This window comes from Frieseomelitta varia, unplaced genomic scaffold (genome assembly GCF_011392965.1).
Source record: "Frieseomelitta varia isolate USP_RPSP 00005682 unplaced genomic scaffold, Fvar_1.2 scaffold_563, whole genome shotgun sequence".
Classification (NCBI taxonomy): Eukaryota; Metazoa; Arthropoda; class Insecta; order Hymenoptera; family Apidae; genus Frieseomelitta; species Frieseomelitta varia.
Window position 1 is genome coordinate 93,307 of NW_025110327.1, and position 26,322 is coordinate 119,628.

The 26,322-nt window shown below is 34.6% G+C and overlaps 1 protein-coding gene across 2 annotated transcripts in view; it reads right to left on the reverse strand.

Annotated features, from left to right (window-relative positions):
* LOC122533948 overlaps nucleotides 1-26,322 on the reverse strand; it is a 112,046-nt gene that overhangs the window by 48,297 nt on the left and 37,427 nt on the right. Inside the window, exon 1 of one of the 2 annotated variants that reach the window (XM_043664138.1) lies at nucleotides 7,261-7,803. The exons of the other annotated variant lie outside the window; for it this stretch is intronic. The gene's annotated coding sequence lies outside the window, so the exon portion shown is untranslated. Of the gene's footprint in view, nucleotides 1-7,260; nucleotides 7,804-26,322 lie in introns of those variants that run through there. 2 annotated transcript variants of the gene reach the window in all.

Consider the following 26,322-nt stretch of genomic DNA (forward strand, 5'->3'; position numbering starts at 1 on the left):
AGAGAGAGAGAGAGAGAGAGAGAGAGAGAGAGAAAGAGAGAGAGAGAGAGAGAGAGAGAGAGAGAGAGAGAGAGACAAAAATGCATAAAATTGTCATTACGTCCTCTATAACCCTTGCTCTCTTCCCTATATCATTCGAATCATAGCTCGGATGCTTCGGTTTTCAATATTTCAATCTCGAAATATGATTGTCTCTTCTTCATTTTAGATGAAACTAATTTTTGAACTCCAATATTTAATTGATTGATAATTAAAATAAATTTAGAACTGAGTATGTAAGTATTCTGTCTACGAATTATTTAATCCTTAATAAAAGAAAATCTAACATTAGATGCAAATTTTTAGATCATATTTGGTATTTTTTCATGCGAAATCTATAAAACTGATTTCATTTTACTTTCTCATCTTTTTGCACGCATATTTAAATATGTAATATAATATGTACGCATATTTAAATTTATTTAATTGTGAATTATTAAACAAACTTTTATTAAATAATTATTTAAATGATAAAAATTAACGAATAATAAGATAATGAGATAATAACATGCGTATAACGTATAAAAAATATAACGTATAAAAAACCAATAACATGCATATACATACAAAAAAGAATCAATAAACAGATTAAGAATTGAATTCTCTATTTCTGAAGATCTATAGGAAAAGTTGTACAAAAATAAGTGAATAAAACAGGTGCATTAAGAAAGAAGACTGGTTGCAAGAAAATTTTTTTTAAAAAGAAGCATCGTCGTTTAGTACGCATAATAAACATCGTTTACGGAACATTAAATTGGGTAACTAACGATCTATCGATGCTTATTTCACTACTGAAATAATCAATTTAGTTTGTACGATGTTATTTAGGTGGATCTTGTTTAGCACAATATTGTAAATATAACATAAACTACTTTGCTTAGAAATTGCTTGCATCAAGCACGCCTAAAATTTTACTTTTTTTTATTATTCTTTCTACTCTTTTAATTTTGATTCATTTTTGTATATCGATTTGCGATAAATTCAGCTACACAGTACGTAATTATCTAAATCTTTTGTACAATTAACAACAGCAATACCTGAATTTTATTCTGTCTAAGATGCAAAAACTTCGAATTTATCTAAAGGAAAAGAATTTTTTAGATTTTAAAAATTTTTTAAAAATTTTAGACTCTTCGATAAATCGAATCGAAACAAAAATTGAAATCGAAAACTAAAATTGCGCCAACGATGATCTAGAAAATATATTTCATTATTAATACAAATCCGAACAAGTAGTCAATGATACAGTCAAGTTATTCGATTAACTTAATATTAGCATCAGACAAAAAGCAAAACGTCTCTGTACCAGTTATACAAGCTTCCATTTCTTGAGTCTTTGTTGTACCCGTTTTCTTGTTGATGACCTTATACCGCAAAGTTGATTCATTTTTCCTTTCTAATCGCAAAAATCACTATTTCTGCGCTATAATAAACGATCGATCTTATCTTTGCATCTCATCGGATAATTTATTCGATTGAATGGGTACTCTGCGATCTTCCTTCCCGAAGAAATCGCCTTGAGGAATCTGTCACGTTCCAATAATTTTCTCTCCAGAATTGAGGACTCGAAACGTACAAACGATACGAACATCTGTTGTTTTGCCACCGTCTTCCCATATATATCGTGCGTTCGTGGTTAACTGTACTATGACTATCTATCGGCCTACCGAGATAAAATAAAAGTACAGTACACTCGTCGAATGGTGAACCAACGCACTCCATGTCCCGCTAGATTCGCGAAAGAAAAGGTAAATCATATATGTAGTCCAACATTCTTTTCGTGTTGGATTATCGTTTATAATCGCGTACGAACTTCATTCAAATAAAAACTATTTCGCAGCTGAAATTTAACAAAACTGTAAATTTTTTTAAATTACTAATGTCGTATAATATATTCAAAAATTTCATTCGTTTACTGGTACTAACAAATAAACATATCCTGCGATAGAGTGATATATAGAAATAACACAAAATAAATATAATATTACCTCGATTAATTATTACAATTATTATAATTATTTGAATAAAGATTATAATCGATATGCGAATAAGAATTATTCAGAGTGTCAAATAACTAGAATTGGGAAAAAATAATTATGCATGTGATATATTGCAATGGAAAAATAAGTCGGAAAAAAATAAAATTGCTTTCCGGAAAGTCGTGTTTGAAAATTTGATATGTATAAATTTGATTAATGGACAAAAGTGAACACTCAACAGGAACATGTAAGTGTTCTACAAATGTGTAAGTCAAAAACGTAAAATAAAGGCATAATAAAATGATTTTGGAAAAATTAAATTTGAAAATTTATTACATACGCATACTAAACTAATTTTTACTAAATATTCAAACATACAAAATCTATGCTTTTAAAATCGAAGCCTTAAATGGAAAAATTTTATTTTACATATTTTATTTATTGTCAGACTTTCTTGTCCAGTCTAGAATTAAGTATATAAACACGATAAATTTTAAAACTCAAAATTCTCAAAAATGAAATATTATTTTTTCTTTTCTCAATTTATTTTCGAATGCAGACTCATTCTTTAGCGAACATTGTATTACCAGTTACAATAACGTCTTACATATCTTCCTTCATTTTTCTTAATTAAGATTAAGTATGTACATGTTACAATTCTATTACGTATTATACCACGTGAAATCGGTTAAAACAACAGAAAAATAGCATGTCAGATATCTGTGTTCGAACTCAACCGTCTGTTTGAATTATTTTCATCTCACATATGTTATTAATGAATTGTTCCTATTAATGAATGTATTAATTGATGAATTAAACAAACGATTAATAAAGGCCATGTGAAATCAGTCAAATTATGGGTTATGATTATAAAGCAAAACACTAAATATTCATAACCATGCAAAAGTATATTGTATAGTTAGTTTAGTTATTTTCGAGTAACGAAGGACACGTTACATGTTGTGGCTGTGCGAGCCACAATTAATTATGTAAAAGACTGGTTGAAATGTGTAACTACTCGAATAAAATTGTTATTGTCGAAACATCATATAATTGCACGCAGTATTGTCGCGTTTTATTTTTAAATAAACTTTGTTGAATATCGTCGAAAATTCGATCGCATTACTAGTGTTAAATTCTGTTGTTTCTATACAGAGTAGAATGCATTGCTAGTGTCTCATCTAATTTGAGCATATTAAATATTTCCGTTGTTTTTGGAGATAAAAAATAACTTTATTAACGAAAGTTAGTACATAGAGAGCCATAATATGGTAGTAATTGATTTATTTTAGATGAAACGATTTTGGGGAGATGGAAAAATAAGAAGCGGTTTTGGAAATGATCATTTCAAGATTATTTCCACTTTTTTAGATGAAATGATATATATTTTGATGTGTTAATCAATGTACGATATTCTTTAAACAGTAATCATTTATGTGTACCAAAAAACTGTTAGTTTAGAAGATATTTTAACTTTAACTTTATAAAATTTATATATAAAAGACAAGGACAGTTTAAACACAATACTGTTCCTCTCTTTCTTCATTTTTCATATGACAATAGAATTAAAATATCTCCTAAAGGGGGAGAATAATTTTTCGACATGAATAGGTTAATACTTTTTTTTTATAAAGAATGTCAAGCTACATCAATTAATGGATTAAAAACTACATAATTTCATTTTAAAAAGTAGAGGTAATATTTTCAAAAGCTTTCCTTACAAAAAATTAATTATTAATTATTGCTATATATTATGGTCCCTTCTATACCGAATAACTTTTAGTAACAAAGCTTTTTTATATCCCCAAAAACGAAAATACTCAAGATGCTCAAGTTGATGAGACATCCCATAAGTCAATATATGTATATGTATAATATTCCAGATTTCAGACTTTGTCGACATGTTTGAAAGATCATTTTGAGTAAAAAATGTTATAATGAGAATAATTTGATAATTATCAATAGTTCTGTCTATTTCTCGAAAACGAAGATGAATCGACCTATTTAATTATTTTATCAACAATAGACAGTTCCATATCAAAGATTTTGAAGTTCAGTAGCAGTATATCGTTTCATTATAATGGATCATATAATTAACGTTTAAATTGTCACAACAGACAGTTTCATATGAAAGATTTTAAAATTTAGTAGAATTAGCTTACGTGAAACGATGTAATTTTTTCATTATAAATAGAAATTTCAATTCAATGATACAAATGGAAATAGTTTAGATTAAATTATTTAAAATATCCATTTTATTGTGAAATGCACATTCTTCGTTTTCTTCTATCATAAAGCTTCATTTTGTTTCAATGACAAATTTTGTATCGATCAATATCTATCAAAAACTGCAAATTCTGCAATCATGATTAATTTATGATATTAATTGGTTGAGAATTATACATTATTTATTTTTAAAAAATTTCTGTCGGCATATGGAACAATTTTAATGTTCCAAGAATTTCAGTATCTAGATTACTATAGTTACTATAGTCATCGAACTAGGCTATCTACAATTGTATACTGTATAAATAATGTTTTATTTTCGACGCTCATATAGATAGCTATTTAACACTTCATGTTTATTCTCTAACTTGATTGTCTACTTTCTGACGATCCAATTATCTATCATATTATAGCAGAAATTAATTATAAACTTTTTCATAATGATTTTAAGAAAAATAAATCAATTATAATGTAAAATAACTAGATATTGAATCTGATTTTTAATTCTAATGATAATATTTTTTGACTGTTAATGAAGTTTGAAACATGTTAATGATATCTTTTTATTATTGTATGTATTGTATGTCTCTGAAATCATAGTGTCAGATGATCATTCTACATGTAAAAATTCAGTTGAAAAAATCAAGTTGAAGAAAAGAGAGTAATATTTTTTTCATTTAAGGCTTTATTTCCGAGAAATTCGAGTAGAAATTACATAGTAAATAGAAATTACATAGTAAATAGAAATTAGATTAAGGAAAAATTGCTCTATAAATATATTAAAACTTACAAATTTATAAGAAAATAATTTTACAAACAATAAGAATGGTTCGTCTTGTCCCGTATATGGCATATATTTTGTTATTCAAATATTATAATATTGAAATTAGTTGTTTATGAACATTAAAATTATTTGTTTATAATATAATAATGCTCTAATCAAAAAAATAAATAGTTTAAGAAATTATTAATGTACAACAGATAATGTATTTGCTAATGTTTAAAATGTGTAAGAAAACAGAAAAGAATAATATTGTAACAAACAAAAATATAGCCAGTAAATACGCAAGAATGTAATAACTATTGACAACGTATAACTATTGCATGATGCAGAATCCAAATACTCACAAAATTGTGTATAATCGATAAAAAATTATCCATATTTTAAATTATTATAATAAAAAAATAAAAAATAGTACAACAATTGCACATGAAATTTTAAAAGATCGTTATAAAAAGAAAATTTCAATTTTCAATTATGTTAGACTTAATAGTCTTTAATAGACTTAAATAATTTCTAATGAATTTCATTTTTATTTTTTAAATAAATTTTAGTCGAATGTTATTTTTTATTCAGTATTGTAAATTTAATTAGAATATAATTTATATATAAATATTCGTTAAATGATTAAATTGAGACTGCCATCGATATTAATTGACTAACATTAGAAACAACTTGTCATAACCGTTTTGTTTGCGTCACAGCTACATGAGTAAAACAGGTTTTGCTCTATGATAAAGATGCGATTTGTATAATTAACGAAGCTGTAGAACTCCGAAAAATCAATAGAATCATTTAATTTCTAATAATAGCCGGATAAGCATTGACTATGAACGTGCTAATAAATTCCTATTTGCACCTTATCGAAAAGCCGCTTATTAAAAAATTAGCGCATAAATTGAAAGTAGTAAACTTTTACATTATGTTATATACAAAATGTGTTTAGACAAGCTATGCATGTTAGTCGATTAAACTATTCTTTGATTAAAAAGAAAAAAAATTATAGAAAACCATTGGATATCGATTTGATAGTTGCAGATTGTACGTTTGGGTACGTTGTCAATTATTGATTACAAGAATTCAGATTCAAATTCATATTTACGAAGAGATACAGCACATACAATACCTGGTACTGTATACCGAAATTGACTCAATTGAAATTTATCGAATATAGATCAATAAAAAATATGCCATTAGTGTTAGACTTATTTTCAAGTAAGCTATTTTACTTTTCAGAGGTATCCCACGGTGATCGCGTAAGAATAGCATAGCAGAAGATATTTTTAAGCATGTGCCCCCCTTTTGGTGCCACTGTAGCAGCACTTCACATACAAAAATCAAGATTCCAAAGGGGAGAATTCCTTTAAGACTTGAGACATACGCATGCAGTGTTCCAGCGCCCTAACAAGCGGCAGCACCTAGTATTTACACGCTACTCAGGATCACGCATTCTCATCGAACGCGCGTCTTCCAATCTTCTCTATATCCGATTCCAACCTTTCGATATAACTATAAATAACTAATTACTGTCCTTCCACTCCTTTTTACGATAAGCTTTTACGATACTTTTTTCGCCACTTTCCACTTTCTCCTTCCCACGCAGCTCAATTTCTTTCTATATATATATTTTATTCACATTTTGGAAGTATTTCATCTTTTATTAAAAATCGACGCAACGTCAATGCGAGTTACATTTAGTAAAAATTGTAATTCGACATTGACGATATGAATGCTTTTAATCGAAAGATTCATAGTAACCGATTTGTTGGCTTCATATCATTTGATATATGTATTTTATATTTCTATTTCACATTATTTTTCATTAAATGCCACTTAGTATTTTGTTATTCGATAACCTTTTGACAAAATTTCCAACTAATTTTAATATAAGCATTTTATATAATATTTATATTGAGTTCGTTTCTATTATTTTATATATTAATTTGTATGGCAATATGTTATTTTTAACTGTTGAAGCAAAGAATTTGAAACCTTGTTTTAATCTTTATTATTAACGATCTAACGGTACTTCACTCTTGTACTTTCAAACCCTTTGATTCTAATGTTGAAATATTTCTTATGTTATATTAATCTCAGTTACTTGTTGTAGAACGTTGACTAAAACGCTTCGAAACTATAGAAAATCCATAGACTAATAAAAATTTTAAGAAAAAGAAACATGGAATAACAAGAAATTAATGCTTTTTTCAGAGGTAGATTGAAAAGTCACAATACCTTTCACTTGTTCCAAACGCGTGTACTTTAAGGCACCTTTGAAAATTGCAGGTTTCCTATGTCCGTGAAATGTTCACACCACGGATAACTCGAAGAAAACCACTACTCTATCGGTGAAATGAACAAATCCAACAATAAACTCTATTTAACTTTATGCTAGATTAGAGTAATATAAAATTGTCTTGAAATCGAAAACAATGCTACCGAATACGATGTTCGATGATTTACAAGAAATCGATTCTTTTCTTGACAAGTACGTATACACCATCGGTAAGTTAGAGTTATCGTTTTTCACATTTAAACCACTTGGAAACTTAGGCTATCGATTCGATCGTAGTGCACAAGATTATTTCGCTGGATTTAGATCGCGTTGCGCGCGCTGCCGGTTCTCAAACGAAAGAAACCTCATTTTCACAACTTTAACTCTTGCTATTCCATAGGAGGCAGCTCGTTCGAACAGCAACGTAGCACTTGGCGTGAGCCTCAGGTGAAACGCCAGGTAGGTACCGGGAATGACCATCCTCCTCTCTCTTCTCTACGCCTAGCTCACCCCACCTGTGAACTACAGGCAAGGTTTAAGGCGAACAAGAGGATTCTTAATCCTTCCAGGTCCGCCACGAAGGTCGAAGCGCCTCTGCAGGGTTTGACGATTTATACCAAGTTACTTAGAGAGCTTGGATTTCTGCTTTATCGATCCTTTCACCATTATCTTTTCGACCGACTAAAGCACAGACGAAGTCACAGACGAGGTGCATGAATAGACATTGCATACAATGTATTTTTTCGGCTACAATTTCGGGACACCCGATGCCCTGTTACCATTTTCGTGTCACGTCCTGTCGTACCGATTCAGGTAAGTTTTATACCGCAGCACTACTAGTGGTGAGAATTGAAATAAAAATATGGACAGTGTTGCCAGATTGTTTTGAGAATTATTCATTGAATTGAACGTCGTGGTGGTACTTCATCAATGAAGGAATATAACGATTTAAAACAGGGGCTGATGAAAATTTTAATGAAAAATTTAATGTACATTTGACTATTAACATCTATTTAAAAGTATTAGAAAAAATTGATTGAAATATGATATTATTATGAACAATATAATTAGACATGACGTTTTTTTATTTACAAATCTGTAAATTCACAACCTCAATGAATTATCTTTATCTCGTAAACTCGATTTTATGAAAGACTGAACTTATTTATTAAATATTTGTACAAATATTGTTTGGAATAAAGAAGAACATTGTGTGTTGTAAATTATTTTTTGCAAAACTCGTCCGTTTCGAAATTTCGAAATAAAATTTATTTTTTTAAACTACATGCATATTTTCTTTTTTATAGTACGATATTACTCGTTAAAACGAATTCACCGAATTGCATTTTCAACGACCGAAATCATTTATTATTATTATAATTGTTAGTAAAAATGATACAAAGTATGAGTGACCTAATGATATATGTTAGTATTAACATTTTATGAATTTAAAACATTCCTCATTCGTATTTTCCTCCATTCCGATTGCCGGTGAATTTGTAAATTAACCACTCCTTCACTGATTTCGACGATTTCTAAATATTATTTAGAAATCGATATCCTGAACGTCCCTTTTCTCTAACAAACAATATCTCCTATATACGCGTTACAAGAAAAAATTATTCAAAATACTTTCACAATACATTCAATAATCACTGAAATTGGTAAGAGAGTAGTCAGTCTATACTTTTACTCACTTTGTATTTATGTTATATAACTTTGTTATTGTACGTAATGACAAAAGAAAAGTGAATTAAAGGGACACAGGCAAGTTTCGGTTTTCCTAACGAAAGCATAGTTGCCAAAATCCAAAAATCTAACATAGTTACCACATTTCTGTTACTGTTCTGTCCGTCGAGACGATGAAATTGTTGAACTAGCGAAACAGACGCGTTAGGATTTTTCATATGGTTTCGCATCCGCTTGAACTCAACCAAAATTATCCGATTCGACCCGAAAATATCGATTACCAGCATTCGAATCATTTGAACAAATTTTTATTTAAATAATAAGTAATAAACAATAATTAAAAGTATAATTTTTATTTAAATAAAATTTAAATAGTATTAAATAAAATCATTTAAATGATATCAAAAATAATTTAATCCATATTTTTGAGAAGTAAAGTATAAGTTTTTCTCTTATTCCTTGATCTACAAAAATATAATTTGCATCACATAATGTACCCCTAGGCACCAAATTTGTAAACTCATTCAATATTGGTCGATTTTGCGAAAGGATATATTCTATAGATATGTTTGTACTTTTCATTAAATCTTCATGAATTATTAAAGATTTATACAGAGAAATATATTTATAATTAAAAATTAAAAATATTTATATCATAAAAATATTAAATAAATAACAATGTTTTGTTATTATCATAATATTAATAAAAGTTTATAAAAATACTTCGAATAATATTTTGATTAATAAGCGTAAGTTTTAATTAATGAATTATAGAATTTATGTTATTTTGCACTGCATAGTTATAAAGTTGTTAAAAATTTAAATTTGAATATATAACATAAGGAATATGTAAATAATAAGAAAATATAATAATTTTAATATTAATGATAATTTAAAATGGTTGAAAATTATTTAATTAAAAATTATTTTTAAGAATGTCTAATAAAATACACATCATTTGTACATAAAACTATGTATTAATAATTTTAAAATTTTGATTTACTGTATATTGAAAAAAGTTGTGATAAATCCGTAAAACACGAATAGAACTCTTTCTGACATGCAGTAGAATGATTTCGATTAGATACTAGCTTCACATTTCGGTATTGAAAGTGTGACAACGCTGTAATGGTCTCAAAAGTCGTTGCTGGCGCATTTACTAGTTCCCCAACTTATCATTGTTTAAACGTAGAGTGCACTAAAAAATCAGTGATTTTTTACTATGTTGGTATTTCAGATCACGGACCACGAAAATCCGTAAGATGCAATGTCTATTTATATACCTCGTCTGTGATTCTGAATTGTAGTCACAGTCGATAATCTAAAATTTATCACTGGAATAATCTCATGTGATAACCCTTTCGCATTAAAAATCGATTAAACTTTAATCTAAGAGGTTAATATTGTCATTTACTGAAGTGACAATATAACGGACAAAAGATAATTTAAAAAAGATACCAAATAGTAAACATCTTCAAAAAAATTGAATTATACTCGTACTTGAAAAGACTAATGAATAAGACTAAAATATACTTCAGAATAAATTACTATCACTAATATAGTAAAAAATATAATATTAAATAGTTATTAACACTTGTAGTAATTATTCTAAATTTATTCTAAATTTTCTTCTGTCTGCCACTCTACATACAGTGAAAAGCATAATTATACCAATGAAATAATTATGACAATGAAAAATTGTTGATAAATTAAACTAAAACTTCGGAAAAAAAGATCATATAACTATATACTTAGTCTTATTTTAAAGATTATATTATAATGGTTATAAGTTCATCTTTTTCAAAAATTTTTTTATAACATGTAACAATTGGGAAATTAAGGATGTTTCTTTTCAAAAATTGTAAAAATTCAAACGCGTGTAAAAACATTTAAAAAAATCTGTTTCATGACTAAATCTACTATAATCTTAATGATTGAAATTTTTTTTACAACTACTTAAAATTGTACGATTTTTTTTCATCATTTTATTGAACTTGAAACATTAAAGTTAAATGATGAAATGTTAAGATTTCTTAAATTTTTTATGGTTTAACTCTAATATTCAACATATAATAAAATAGAGAAAATAAAATTGTACAAATTTTAAAAAGTCTTTGTAAAGAAAAAACTTCAATCTTCAAAATGACGATACATCTAGTTGCGAAAACAATTTTTTAGTGTTCTTACATACGTTTGAATTTTCACAATTTTCGAAAAAAAACTATCTTTACTATTTACTACATGATAAAGTCATTTTTATAAAAGCTTTACGTTTCAAATTAAGAGTTATATCTTTTTTTTTACGAAATTATATTAGTTTAAGTTATCGACAGTTGTTACAGTTGTGCTCTTCGCTGTAGGGTGTCCTATTTTCACATACAGGGTGTCCTATTTTCTAGTCTATAAATTATCTTTGAAATTACTCGTGATTTAAAAAATATCTCAAATGCATTTTTTTCTGTTTTGAGAAGGCAGTAATTTAGTATATTTAGTTCGTCTCTAGATGGACACACAGGAGGTATGAAGATCATTACTATTTTTTTCAAGTATAATTATATAATTTTGTTCAGTCGATGCAACAGGTCATTTTTTATAAAAAAAAAAAAAAAAGTAACCTACGTATATCGGAAAGCTATTAGTTTAGGAGATATATACTTTAACTTTAATTTTATAAAATCTATCATATGGAAGAACAAGACTAATGTTCTTGAATTCGTACTGTTCCTAATTGTTATACATTTTAGATTCTAAAAAATATGTACATGAAAATACATACATACAATGTACACAATATTCGATTTCATATAGAAGTAATCGATCATTTATCATAGAATGAAATTCTGGAATTCATTCAACGAAGTTCAACTTTTAATTGTTTAATCTTTTAATTTATTGTTAAAGTTTTTGTTTTACTTAAATAAAAAAAATGAAATATCATTTCACTTTTTTCAATAATTTATATTATTTTCACAAAAAGATCACGGTTTAAACACAGTCTGTGCCTCGCGTCATTTGTATTCTGTTTTGTTTAGTTGATAAATGCACTATATTTTATAAAGGAGAGGATGCTGTTACAGTCCCCTGCTGATAATTCAATCCCTTTATAATTTTCATATTTATAACAGAAATATTTAAAAGCAAATAATTTCATATTACTAATTGCAGACACAGAACAAAATGTTTTCATCAAATGTTATAAAATTGTTGCTAATAAGTATAAACAATCTAACCTAATGTAAAATGAAAGTTATTTTTCGTCATGCACGAAAAGGAATATTTCTTGTAAATTAAACAAATTAAGAAGTTGTATATTGAAATATATCTGATGAAGGACTTATAGAATTCACAAGGTCATTTAATTTTTAATATTTTTTAATATAAACTTAAAGTTTCCAAAACTATGTTGATTTATCGGTTTTTGATAATAGAGGATCAAATAAAACTTGTTCTCTGATATTTCAGATATCGAGATTCGTTATGAGCTCCTTATGAGAACCAATACAATACATATACACTTATATACATATATACATTTTATATCAGACACACAGATTAATTTGGCAATACCTACATGGATTGAATGTTTTAAGTATTATGTATCTATAATTCAAGTGAATTATGGCTACATAATGAGTACGCTGTTTAAAATGTAGAAAAGGGTTAAGTGAACAGAGGGATCGACACAGACGAATATCTTTTGACAAATGAATCTATTTCCCGACCACGTTCTGCACAATCAAATCGCTCGCGATGCTGAAGTGTCGTGGAGGATCTGAGCGCCACTTAGCTGTGAAGGCTGGAACGAGTATCGCCTGGTGAATGTGGTTCGATGCAACGGTAGCTCACGCAGCTCACACCGGTGCTGTTGACGAAGACAGCTGATCACACCGGTACCGTTGACGCAGACAGCAGCTCACGAAGGTAACGTTGCTGAAGACAGCAGTTCCCGCAGGTACCGTTGATGAAAACAGCAGCTTACACAGCTCACACCGGTGCCGTTGACAAAGACAGCAGCTCGCACAGGTTACTGATGCCGTCGCTGTGAAGACAGCAGCTCGCACAGGTTACACAGGTTACAGTAAAAATCGCTAGAAGAAAGGTGATCGCACGGAGTAGCTTCCCGAATGGGAGAGCTAGTGTGGTCTCTGACTTCAAAGAAGTCTCGTGAGTATGATCGCACGGAGTAGCTTCCGAATGGGAGAGCCACGCGCCACGACGCGTTCATGCTCAGGCCTGCCGGAGACGTGCTTTATCTCAGTGTGAGCGATTCGTCTCGGACGACAAAGTCCAGACACTAGGAATGCAGGCTCGCATGAGGCTCGAACACATAACACTTCAAGGGCCGAGGAATACCCCGAATAGGCTCCTCTCAATGATTGCCCTCCACTAAATTCTAGCCCTGAGAAAAGTCCAGAATAAGTCGTCTTGACGACAGAAATTTTGTTTTTTCCCAGGCCAAGCGGCTGGAGTTCCAAGAATTCCACTTGGAGCATCCGCTGTTTTAGAAATCAGAAAAGTGAAAGCGTGAGAGCGAAAGTTTGCTCTTCCATTGCCTCGACTTTTCAAACATTTCCGCCCGCCTTCGTTGACTCCGGTGACGAACATTCCTCAAAGGATGTATCGATGGGCAATGGACAAACTTTTGTGATCGGACGCCGTAAGATAGACGAGCCGGTTTTGATTGAAACTACCCGGACCAGATTGTCGGCTCCAGGATGAGTCTGGACAACGCGACCTAATGGCCATTTGCTAGCAGGATATCTTTCGTCAATGATGAGAACTAAGGTTCCGATCGAAATTGAAGAGGATGGCTTGTTCCAGTTGTAGACCGCGTGAAACCGTTGGAGATACTTCTTTGACCACTTTGTCCAAAAACTTTGCACCATCTGACATATTTGTTGCCAGCGAGAGAGTCGGGCTGGTTTGAGGTGAGTTAGGTCCGGCTCAGGGATAAGGGTCAACGAGTGCCCGACGAGGAAATGACCTGGTGTCAGAACAGTGAGGTCATCCGGGTCAATGCTGAGTACCAGTAACAGGTCATGACGATCGGGAAAGAGACAGAATTCCGTGAAGGGGCTCGACCCTGGGAATTCCGTGGTTGGCGAAAGCAGTTGGATCTCAGTTGAAAAATGACTGTGTTGGATTGCTGTAATCCAGAATCGCTGAGCAACTAGCTCCTCAGGTGTGAGGACGTGGATTAGCGACGTGTTGGGAGCTCGTCTGGATTATTTGTCAAGGGATATGATAGTCGAGAGTTGAAGATCGCCTCAATTATTGCCAAGCAAGTGCTCATCGGTTTATCAGTGAAGAGAATTGTCTCAGTCGCAATTTGAAGTTTACTCGAGGAATTACAGGGATCCCTATAATGGTTTATAGCACTATTGAATTCGCGTGCCGTTTGATTTAACATGAGGTATGATCGACTGCGAACACCATTGAATTTACGGTTGTCAACAGTCTATCCTGTAGTGCGTAAAACTTTCAATCAATTCAGAGGAGAAAGGTGTGCATTAGCAGGTACCGATTAGAGAGGACTAAATTGGTCAATAAGAGAGAGATAGCATTTGCAGGCTCCCTTGACTCAGAGTTCGGTCGGCCAAAGGTCGGCTTCTGAGGATTCGGTCGTTATTCGTCCTAGGAAGGCTTCCTTACCCAGAGTTGTGTTCGTGTACGAAGATCTTTGCTTAAATGATGATGAACAATCAAGGTACAGGCGGGTCAAAGGTCGAGCGATGAAAATTACGACTGTTCAATTGGATGAATGGTCAGATATTTATCGATTAAACTGAAAGAATGGAGATTGTCTGATCTGAGATTCAAAGTAGTCGTAGCGAGGAACTGCCCGCCATGCAGAGATGAGAGATCTGAAGAGCTCAATACGGAGCTCATGCGAGTTCGTACGTTGGATGACCAACTCGGTTGACATTGATTCTATGCAAACACTGACAGTGAGCTTGCAACAGTCCACATAATGGAGGACTGTGAATAGCTAGTCATCAACAAGATCCGATGGTTGATCAAAGATCCGATGGTAATCAGGGACATAAGGACATGATTAAAGGCAGAGAGACAATCTGAATCATTCTCAGAGATTCTTCTAACGCATTCGGAGAATTTTCCATCATGTTTAGAGACAGTCTGCATCATGCGAAGAGACCTTCTAAGGCCTGCTATATCAGGTATGAGTATGTTATAGGCACAACAGTGCGGGAACATTCTAAATCATTCCACCTCTTGCACAACCGCGACTTAAATCAGGAATAAGTTCTTTGAAATTATAAGGGTGTTAATTCCAGTACACGGAATCCAGGAGATGACGACCGTGCGTTGAAAGTGAATGAACTCGCGATTTTTTTGCCTTTTTTTTGGAATTATCTGAGAAAGATGAGCATCGGGATGGACGAAAACTGTTGATCCATTTTCTCAACATCACACGCGCCTGTGACTCGAAGAAAGTCGGCGAGACGAGATTAAACACTGATAAGAACATGTGATTCTGTTGGCCTGATGACCTTCTGAGGATAATGCGTAGTTTCGTTGTGAGGTCAAGATCTCGGATCAGAAGTTATGAGGAAGATGAAAGGCATTCTTCGGTGGTTGATGAGTGCGTTGACGCAAGAGTATTACTTTGTTATGACTTCAGGAATGAGTCCTGGTGTAAGGTCGAACGATGCTGGTTCTCGCATTTATGACAACGCTTTGGGGATGAATAATGTGAATTTCGATACCGTCCAAGGTAGTCAAGCCTAGGCTTTTGGTTCGAACGACTTGTCGTCCTTTGTCGAACAGTTCCCTTTGATAAGGGACAAAACGAGATACGCGATGTGCATCGTTGCAAAGTATGCACGTGTCCTCTGGTTCATTAGTTGATGATCTAACTCTAGTTGAGTGGGAACGTACGGATTGAGTTCTAGACTGAAAGAGAGGTCGTGACTGCGATTTCTCGAGGGCTTGGAGCGAGAGCAATCTCGTCATGAGGAAATCGTTAAGTTGCTTCCAAGTTGGCGGTTCTTTAGAGAAACCTAGATGACATTCCCATGCCCTGCGGGATTCAGAATCTAATCGTTAGACGCAGGTGAACATGAGAACGTCGTCCCAGCACTGGACCGGACGTTTCAGAGTTTCTAATGTGCGATAGGTCTGCGTGATTGACGTATAAAGTGCTTTCATCTCGGAAGCGGATTTATTGGTCATCCTTTTTAGAGAGAAGAGTGAGTGGAGCGCGGAATCAACTAGAAGTCTTTTATTTTCGTAAAACGCAGTGAATGAATCCCATGCCTTTTGGAAGTTATCCGAGGTTAAGACGATGTTCTGAAGAAGGTGGAAAGCAGAACCAACAAGACTCGTTTTCAGATGATGGAGCCTTTCGACATCAGAGATATTCCCGTCCGACAAGACTGAATGAACAATTCTCGGAATGACAGCCAGTCATCCATGCTGCCATTAAAATTTTGGCAAATCAATTCGCGGGAGGCGGGGTGCATCAATGATTGACGTAACGGTAGACTGTTGAGAAATTGATCGATCTGGAGCTGCTCTACTTGAATAGGTTCGTTGTTGATTTAACAGGGGGGACATTTTCGCAACAATCTCCAAGAAACAGTATTCTGTTGCGGCGAAGTTATTCTTTACGAAATAGGAGTGCTCTTTTACCTTGTGGCGGTCAGTCTCATCTAATTTCAACACAACGAGCGTGAGAGCAATGCGAATGACTCCCAATCACGATTCAAATCTTGCAGTCTGATCTCTATGCGTTCCCGAGTGATTGGTCGAGAGGTGAGATTATCGAACGCTTTAGCGATTGAGGCACTCAAGATCAGCTGCTGATCGGCTCGTCGCACAACGTGGTCAAGGTTCATTTTGAGATTCGTCTGTTTTGTCTCCCTCTGTGTATCCGGCACGAAGGACCAAATGTTTAAAATGTAGAAAAGGGTTAAGTGAACAGAGAGATCGACACAGACGAATATCTTTTGACAAATGAATCTATTTCTCGACCACGTTCTGCACAATCAAATCGCTCGCGATGCTGAAGTGTCGTGGAGGATCTGAGCGCCACTTAGCTGTGAAGGCTGGAACGAGTATCGCCTGGTGAATGTGGTTCGATGCAACGGCAGCTCACACCGGTGCCGTTGACGAAGACAGCAGCTCACGAAGGTAACGTTGCTGAAGACAGCAGGTACCGTTGATGAAAACAGCAGCTCACACAGCCCACACCGGTGCCATTGACAAAGACAGAAGCTCGCACAGGTTACTGATGCCGTCGCTGTAAAGACAGCAGCTCGCACAGGTCACACAGGTTACAGTAAAAATCGCTAGAAAAAAGGTGATCGCACGGAGTAGCTTCCCGAATGGGAGAGCTAGTGTGGTCTCTGACTTCAAAGAAGTCTCGTGAGTATGATCGCACGGAGTAGCGTCCCGAATGGGAGAGCTAGCGTGGTCTCTGACTTCAAAGAAGTCTCGTGAGTGAAGCAGGGCACGCCTGGAGAATGACTTCGTTGAGGAAGTCCCGTGAGTGATGCAAGGCGCGCTGGTCGTCGGGCTTCACTGTGAGCAATCCTTACTCGTGCTGGGCGCGTTGAGAGTCTCGATTGCTGGAGAAGGACGCTGCAGTACTTCGTACGTAGGAAAAAGGAGGGAATTCTCCCCAGAGAATTCCTTATCCGCTGCTGGTCAAGTTCTCGCCTAGAACTCAGAGAGAAAGCGTTATTTGTTGAAGTGTGCTCGGTGTTTGCCCGTGATCACACCCAGAAGAACTTGCACTGCACAGATAAACTGACGCACTACGTTGCCGAAGTGAACTCGAGGGTTGTTCAGAATGAACTGAACGATGCTCGGGCTTGTGCCCCTTCTCCCAAACTTGGGACTCAAGGCGACAGTCTGGCGCCACGACGCGTTCATGCTCAGGCTTGCCGGAGACGTGCTTTATCTCGGTGTGAGCGATTCGTCTCGGACGACAAGTCGAGACACTAGGAATGCAGGCTCGCATGAGGCTCGAACACATAACACTTCAAGGGCCGAGGAATACCCCGAATAGGCTCCTCTCAATGATTGCCCTCCACTAAATTCTAGCCCTGAGAAAAGTCCAGAATAAGTCGTCTTGACGACAGAAATTTTGTTTTTTCCCAGGCCAAGCGGCTGGGGTTCCACTTGGAGAATTCCACTTGGAGCATCCGCTGTTTTAGAAATCAGAAAAGTGAAAGCATGAGAGCGAAAGTTTGCTCTTCCATTGCCTCGACTTTTCAAACAACGCATCTTATGAAAAACACTAGATTTTTGTTTATGAGAAATAAATCTTACTGATTCATTTTTTATCTTTAATATTACTAAAGAATTATGTTTTATAATTTTTATTAGAGAAAATTATTTTCACTTTTGTTCCAGATCCTAAAATAACCCATTTTCAATAATATATTATGATACATTTAACTAAATTATTTTTCTTTCGTTTTTACTTTTTAACAAGTGTAATCTTATTTCGAATAAAAGTTTATCTATATTTCAAATACAAAAGTTTATTTATATATAAATAAAAAAGAAAGAAACAAAAATTTAAATAATTTTAATTTTAAGAAAAAATTTAAAACTAGAGGCTATATTTCCATTTCTTCCTTCAAAATTTTATATAAATACGTATATCTGTAATTGAAAATGTTATTTATTCAAATAATATACACATAAATGTTATATTAATAATATCTTTACTTCAATTAACATATACATGAATATTTAAATAAATAATGAATGGTACAATAATTTTGTTTGAGTATTTTATAGTAATACTACAAACATTACAATTTTAATACTATACATGACGATATATATTATAATTATTGTAAAAATATTTAAAGAATTAAAAATATTTTATTATCTAATTTTCATATATTCAATATAATTTTAATAAAATTTGAGACAAAATATAAAATATAGATATATAAGAATAAAGTTCAATTTTACTTGTTCAAGAATGTAAATAAATAAATTCTACGTGTAAGAAAATACTTCACAGTAGGAAAATTTTGGAATTAAATTAGTTAATGTAAATGTTGTCTTTATGTTTTCGGAAATATATTTTAATGAAGTCTTGAGATATCTATCAATATTTCATCAATAGACCAATTTTTTGTAGTTTACTCAAAAAAGATACATAATAGATATTGAAGATAAATAACATTAAAGATAATTAAAGATTAACATAAGTCAAACGTAAAATTAAAAATTAATAATGTATTTTAGTATTTTTTTAAAGTGTGGTCGAAACGTTCGAAACAGATCAGTTTATGTAGTGGTACATTACAATACTGGCAAATATATCGCGTATAACCATTTTTTTTGTTAGTAGAGCATACTTTACATTTCTGGTGAGGATATTTTTTTTTTGCCACCCATTACAATTGGTACAAGTTTATGTTTTTTGAAATCTTACGATAGCCTTGTGAGTCATGCCTCGGTGCTGCTTTTGTTCTTTCTATCGTAATCGAAAGTTCTGTCTCTTCAATGCCTAAATCTTGAATTTCGTGCCCTTCTATCAATGCTATTGCAATGCTAAGCAAAATTGTTTATATGTCGTTTTATTATTATTTAATTTTTTCTGGACTAGAAATGGGTTATGTATTTCCGCAACCATTTCCACGATAGCAGTCGGCACAATCTACTGATGGATAATGACTTTTCTTTCCCGTTTAACCTCCGGAAATAATATGCCGTTGAAATTAATCGACGAAGGTTCGTGGCTCGTCTCTCTGACAATAATCGGTTCAACGATAGGTTCATTCATGGGTGCCAGTTTCGCCGATCGTAAACTCTGCCTAGTAGGGTGCAGTGGATTTTTCATCCTGAGCTAGTTTTTCGTTCTGATAGCAAACGGAGCCCTGTACGCTTCTCGCGTGATTTTCGGCATCGCCTATACAACAAGTCCGATATACCTCTCAGAAGTAGCCGATACGGAAATCCGACTCTGGGCACTTTGACCGTCGTGAACGTATTTACTGGATTGCTTTTTACTGCTGCATAGGACTCTGAGTGTCTTACGAAACATTGGCAATATTTTTATGATTCCTCGAAAATCCTTATTATCTGGTGGCAGTCAGCCGAAAGAAGGAAACGTACAAATCGATAGCGTACTTCAAAGGAACCACCAATCGCAACGAACTAAAGACGGAAATGGAGTTCATTTACAAAATACTCGGCAGAAATAATTCGCTTAAACCGAGTAGTCGGAGATGAACAGGCAAGCGTGTTGGACAAGCTGCGACTGATGGAACTGCTCAGCAACAGAAAAGCTCTGTGCATTGTCATTGGGTTAGACACGGTGCAACAACTTAGCGGAAACTTCAGCATCATGCAGTATTTGGAATCACTTTTTACGAAAATAAAGACTATTGATTTGAACGTAGCGACGATTATAGCTTTAATCGTTGGATTATTATCTAGCAGTATAGTCACAACGATGGTGGAAAAAGTTGGAAGACGAAAGCTACTGATATCATCCACGTTTGGATTGTTGATTACATTGGTTATCTTCTCGGATTACTTCAGTCTTATCAAGACTTTCCCCGACTATTTAGTCATCGATATTCTGGCTATTATCGACGTGATTTGTTATCAACTATCATATCAACTTGGTTTGGGCACGCTAACTAACACCCTTCTAGGTGAATTATTTCTCACAGAAGCAAAAAGTATTACCGGAGCCATCGTTATGATTTTTGATATTATATCAGAGTATATTTGGATTCATTATATCAAAATTGTATCAAGTTAACGATCATACTGTATGTGACGTATCTTATCTTCGCGATATGTTCTTTTATCTTGTTCGGCATGGTGGCTTTCTTCGTACCACAGATGAAAGGGAAAAATTATCAGGAAATTCGAGTGCTACTAATAAAACGCTAAAACGTGAGTATTTCGATAGAAAGTTAGAACGTACAAGTAAAATACGAAATAAAGGGCGAAGAAGGCGGAAGACGGAACAAAATTAACGGCGATGAAGTAGTAAACGTGGAAGTAGTAAACGCCGGACACGAAGAAGAAAGAATCGAGAGAAAAAGAACCGAGGCAGAGAGAACCGAAGAACGAAAAATGAGGCGAGGGAGAAAACAATGAGGCGAGAAAATCGAGAAATGAAGAACCGAGGGAAAAACAAGCAAGAGAGAGAGCGAAGAACCAGTGGACAAGGGATCGAGAAAGAAGTAACCGAGAGAAACATAAAAAGAAAGAACGACAACACATGATGTCACTGCACCATTAACGACGATTTATCATCGAATATAGATTTACGAGGAAAAAAGGGCGGCGATAAGGGAAGAAGCACGTGCGTGACAGTGTGAAAAAAACCATGAGTGTTCTAAAGCATACATAAGTGAAATACAAATTCAGCAATAAATTACCTCGGAGGTAAAAAAAGGCAACAAATAAATAAATAAAAATAACAAGAAAAAACAATAAATAAATAAAAATAACAAGAAAAAAAGAAAGGTTAAACACCCCTCAGCCACGTTGGCACACGTAGCCGAGCCCGGACCCCACAGGGGTCATGGTGGCAAAAATAGATTCCGAAACAGAGTCAACCTGAAAAACAGTTAAAAGAAGAACCAACTCAAACAACAAGGAAACAGAAAATACAAAAAGAAAATGCCCATCGCCGACTCGGGACCCAACAGAAGCGAACAAAAAAATCTCCATCACCTCGACAGGACCAAAAATAAGCTTATATCCAGAAACCCACAGAGGCCCAGCATATATCGAAATAAAACTATCGACCGACAAAATAAAAAAATCGAAAGCCTTCAACCTAATGTACATGGCGAAAGCCATGTCCAGCATTGGAATCGGAGCACACTCCATAAAAGCCAAGGGCTTCAACAAAGCTGAAGTCCAATTCAACAATCACAAAGAAACCAACAAGGCCATCCTATCAAAAGCTCTAATCGAACAGGGAGTACATACTTACATCCCTAGATACAGAACAAAAAAGCACCGAATTCGACGTTAGCGACATCTCTAAACACGCTTAATCTCCCTGCCGCATTATATACGCAAAAAGGCTAAACAGACGAACAGTTGATCAACTAACAAAAGAATTAAATGAATACCCAGTGAAACTGTTCTAATCACCTTCGAAGGATCTGCACTACCGGAAAAAATCCAGTTATACGGACTCTTCCAAAAATCAATCACTCCTTACATCGAACCAGTAAAAACGTGCAATTGTTTCAGACATGGACAAGTCACAAAATTTTGCAGGAGCCCGAAAATCTGCATTAACTGCGACCAACCAACAGGAGATAATCCACATAACTGCCAAGAACCAGCAAAAAAATGCCTACATTGCTCAGAAAATCATCCAACCTTCGACTGTATACCAATGCGCACCAACAAAGAGGTTAACACTATCCTAGCCCACAACGACGTAAGCGTGTACGAGGCCTTGACCATGGCCAAAGACAAGATGGGAATTCCAGCTCAAAAAACGCAAAACGACAACACACAAACCATAAATAACAACAAAAACTTCCTAAAACTGCCAATGAACTCAGCAAACAAAACCTTCCTATTGCGACAAATAGGATGAATAAACCAAAACTCAACAAACTAAATTAACTCATGGCTTAGCAACACACTCAGAACTTATTCCAAAAACAGCCCTCCAGGCACAACAACAACAATAAGTACACCCACAACTCAACCTGCCAAAACAACACAAAACCTACACCGCACACCCAAATCCCCCCATGAAAAAACAAACTCCCATCAACACCCAATCCGAAACAAGCAGACAACTTACAATCAGTCTGCCACGGAAACAACACCCAAACCAAACAAATCACTTTCAATCTGAACAGTTAGAAGTTAGCACAATGCACAACCCACAAACCAGCGACTACAGAATACTAACTTGGAACTGCAGACAATTAAAAAACAAATCAGACGAACTCATCACACACTCCACAGTATACAACGTATAATCTGTATCGAAACCTGGCTGAAGCCCAACATGAACTTCACTCTACCAGTATTCGACATAATAAGAAAAGACCGACTCATTCCAAGGGCGGCGGAATCCTCATCGCCATCAGAAAACATACATCATGGAACATCCTACCCAGCATAACCCTTCAAGACCAACATACAGAAACTCTCACAATTTAACTCCAGATAAACGCAGAATCACTTACCATAGCAGCTATCTACAGAACGCCAAACTCGCCGTTTGACCCAATCAGGGAAAAATACTTAATCGAATTAAATAATATCAGGAACTTCCTTCTTGTAGAGGACCTCAACGCTCACCACACATACTGGAACTGTCCTCGCACAGACTCTCCAGAAGAACGGCTATTAGGCGTAGTCGAAGAAACGAACTGCGTCATCATAAATACAAACACGCTCTCCTATCTAAGATCAAACTGGCATCAGAGCACTAATCTGGACCTAATAATAGCACCCTGCCACTTAACACACAAATTCCAGGTTCAACAAATCGACGACACATGGGGATCCGACCACTCTCTCATCATCACCACAATACAAACCACCAAAACCATCTACAGGAAACACTTAGATAAAATATCATCAAAAAAACCAACTGGAAAGAATACTCAAACCTGCTAAATGAATTATACTCCACCGCTCTACACAACCACCTTTCAACCCTAGACACACTTGAACAATACGAAACCATCACTCAAATGATGAAACAAGCCGTCATCATGGTCACGCCACACAGGAAGGAAATACCTCCCACTCTCCATCAGAACCCAGCACCCTGGTGGGACCAGGACTGCGAGAGAGCACTTTGATACCGAAAAGCCTTCCTAAAGAAATGAAAACACACAGGACAATCCCACGACTGGCAAGTCTACCAAAAACTAGCGGCACTAGCAAAACGTCTCATTAAACAGAAAAAAATAGCCAACTTCAAGCAATTAGCCGCAAGAATCAATCGAAACACAAATATAAGACAGATATGGCAGCAGGTAAACACTCTGAAAAATAGATGGATCAGAATCGGCCCCTCGGCAACTCCACCTTCTGATTCCAACACCTACACAGAAGCCATCCAAAAACTTTGTCCAGTCTGCGTGGCTCCTGCCCCTCCGCAAAATGACTACGACCTCCACATACCACACCTAGACGACCCTTTCACATGGGAAGAACTCAACCACACATTACAAAATCGTAACCCACACTTCGCATCCGGACCAGATCAAATCGACAACCACATAATCCTACACCTATCAGCCACCTGGAAGAAACTCTTATTCTCCTGCATAAATGACTGCTGCTCAACAAATATTCAGTCGAATGGACAGAAAGCAACATAAGATTAATTCCCAAACCAAACAAACGAGACCGATAGCACTCACATTCAATATCTGCAAAATAGCCGGAAGACTCGTCAGCCAAAGAATTCAGCCATGACTTGAACAAAAACAGACACTTCCACCCACCCAGTCCGGGTTCCGAAAAAACAGATCGACTACGGACAACATTGCTGGTCTAGTCATCAAAATTAAAGAAGACCAAAAAAAGAAAAAAGCATCCAGCTGTCACTCTCTTAGACGTAAATGCAGCATTCGACAACGTCTTACCCAACCTACTAATCAGCAAATTGAAAAAGGCAGGAATATCCAAAAACCCTCTTGCACTCATACAAGCACTCATATTTAACAGAAAAGCCCACTTTTATATCCCAGACGCAAACGGTAACATACAACACCTTACTCGACTATAACACAAAGGAGTTCCACAAAGCACGGTTCTCAGCCCAACATTCTTTTCCATATACACCGCAAACATTACAAACAACATCCCTCCCACAGTCTCTGTTTTACAATATGCAGACGACATTTCCAAATTTAACTATCACCACCATAGAATCAACAGTTTCCACACTCTCAGCCAACTTACAACAACTCGGACTCGAACTCTCACCCACGAAATCAGAACTAGTAATCCTAAACGGAAGACACAATCCACCAGACACAGTAAATCTTCAAATCAGCACGGCATAGACACAGCTAAATTTTTAGGCATCTTCATAGACTATAAACTAAACTTCCACCTACACATCAATTCCGTACACACAGCAGCAAGGAAAATCTTAAATATCATAAAAATTCTCAGAGGTGGGGAGCGGATCTCTCCAGGCTCCTCCTACTTTACAAAAACCTGATCCGTTCCAGAATCGAATACGGCATACAAATTTACTACCCTCTCAGCAATCTCTACAGAAAAAAAATAGAAAACGTCCAAAACTCAGCAGCAAGACTAGCACTAGGACTAAGGAAAACCACTCCCACAAACGTCACCCTAGCAGAAGCTAAATTCCCATCGCTAATTCCTGCGCCAAATTCCTCAGGCTACTCCAAGAACTTCGTCACTTGAGTAACTTTTAATAAAAATTATTATAAAGCAAAATGGATACTTGTTTCTATAAATGATAATCAAGGAATGTATATTTAATTCTAACGTATAGTCTATTTATACATCTCTATAAAAAAGTAAACATGATTATAACCTTCATGGTGATAATAAAAAACAGACTATTGGTTTACAATATTTGAATGTTTTATGTCAATCTACCGGAAACGTACTTTTTAACCGGACGATTGTGTAGCTGACGTTGATATTAATTTTGGAGGTGTAACGGTCGCTACACCACATACTCTGGCAGTGCCATCTCTACGAACGAGGAAGAAACATCAACCGCCTTCAACAAAATGGATGGCAGCTCTTTTTAACAATAGACTGCATCATCGTCAATTCAAAACCCAGAGACAACTTCACATCAGCGCATTTCATCGCCATATCTATATAACGGACACTCGAACACGAAATACATCACAAAAGACACACACAACCTACTCAAAACAACCATACTACATATTACGACTCCTACATTACATGCACGCATGCATGATCAAAAACTCTCACACAACTAACACAAAAAAGACCCAATCACCGACCCAACACACTAACACTCTAGATATGTAACAACCTATGGGCTAAAAATGTAGTAAAGCCTATGGTTTTAATTTTTTCAATAAATTTCAATTCAAATATAGATTTACGATTCTCGTTAAATGAAAGAAACTGGAAGTGGAATGAACTAGGAAAGTGAAAAATACGAAAATTTAAACTCTAACGAGATTTTTACAATTTCGGTAGATTTATGTAAAAATTCCATAATGTCAATCGACTCGAAAAAATTAAATAATAGGTTGAATTACTAAAAGGTGGAAAAAATGACATGTTAAAAAGGTGAAGGATATTGAAGAACAAGAAGTTTTATTCCATACAATACTAAATATAACTAATATAACTTATAC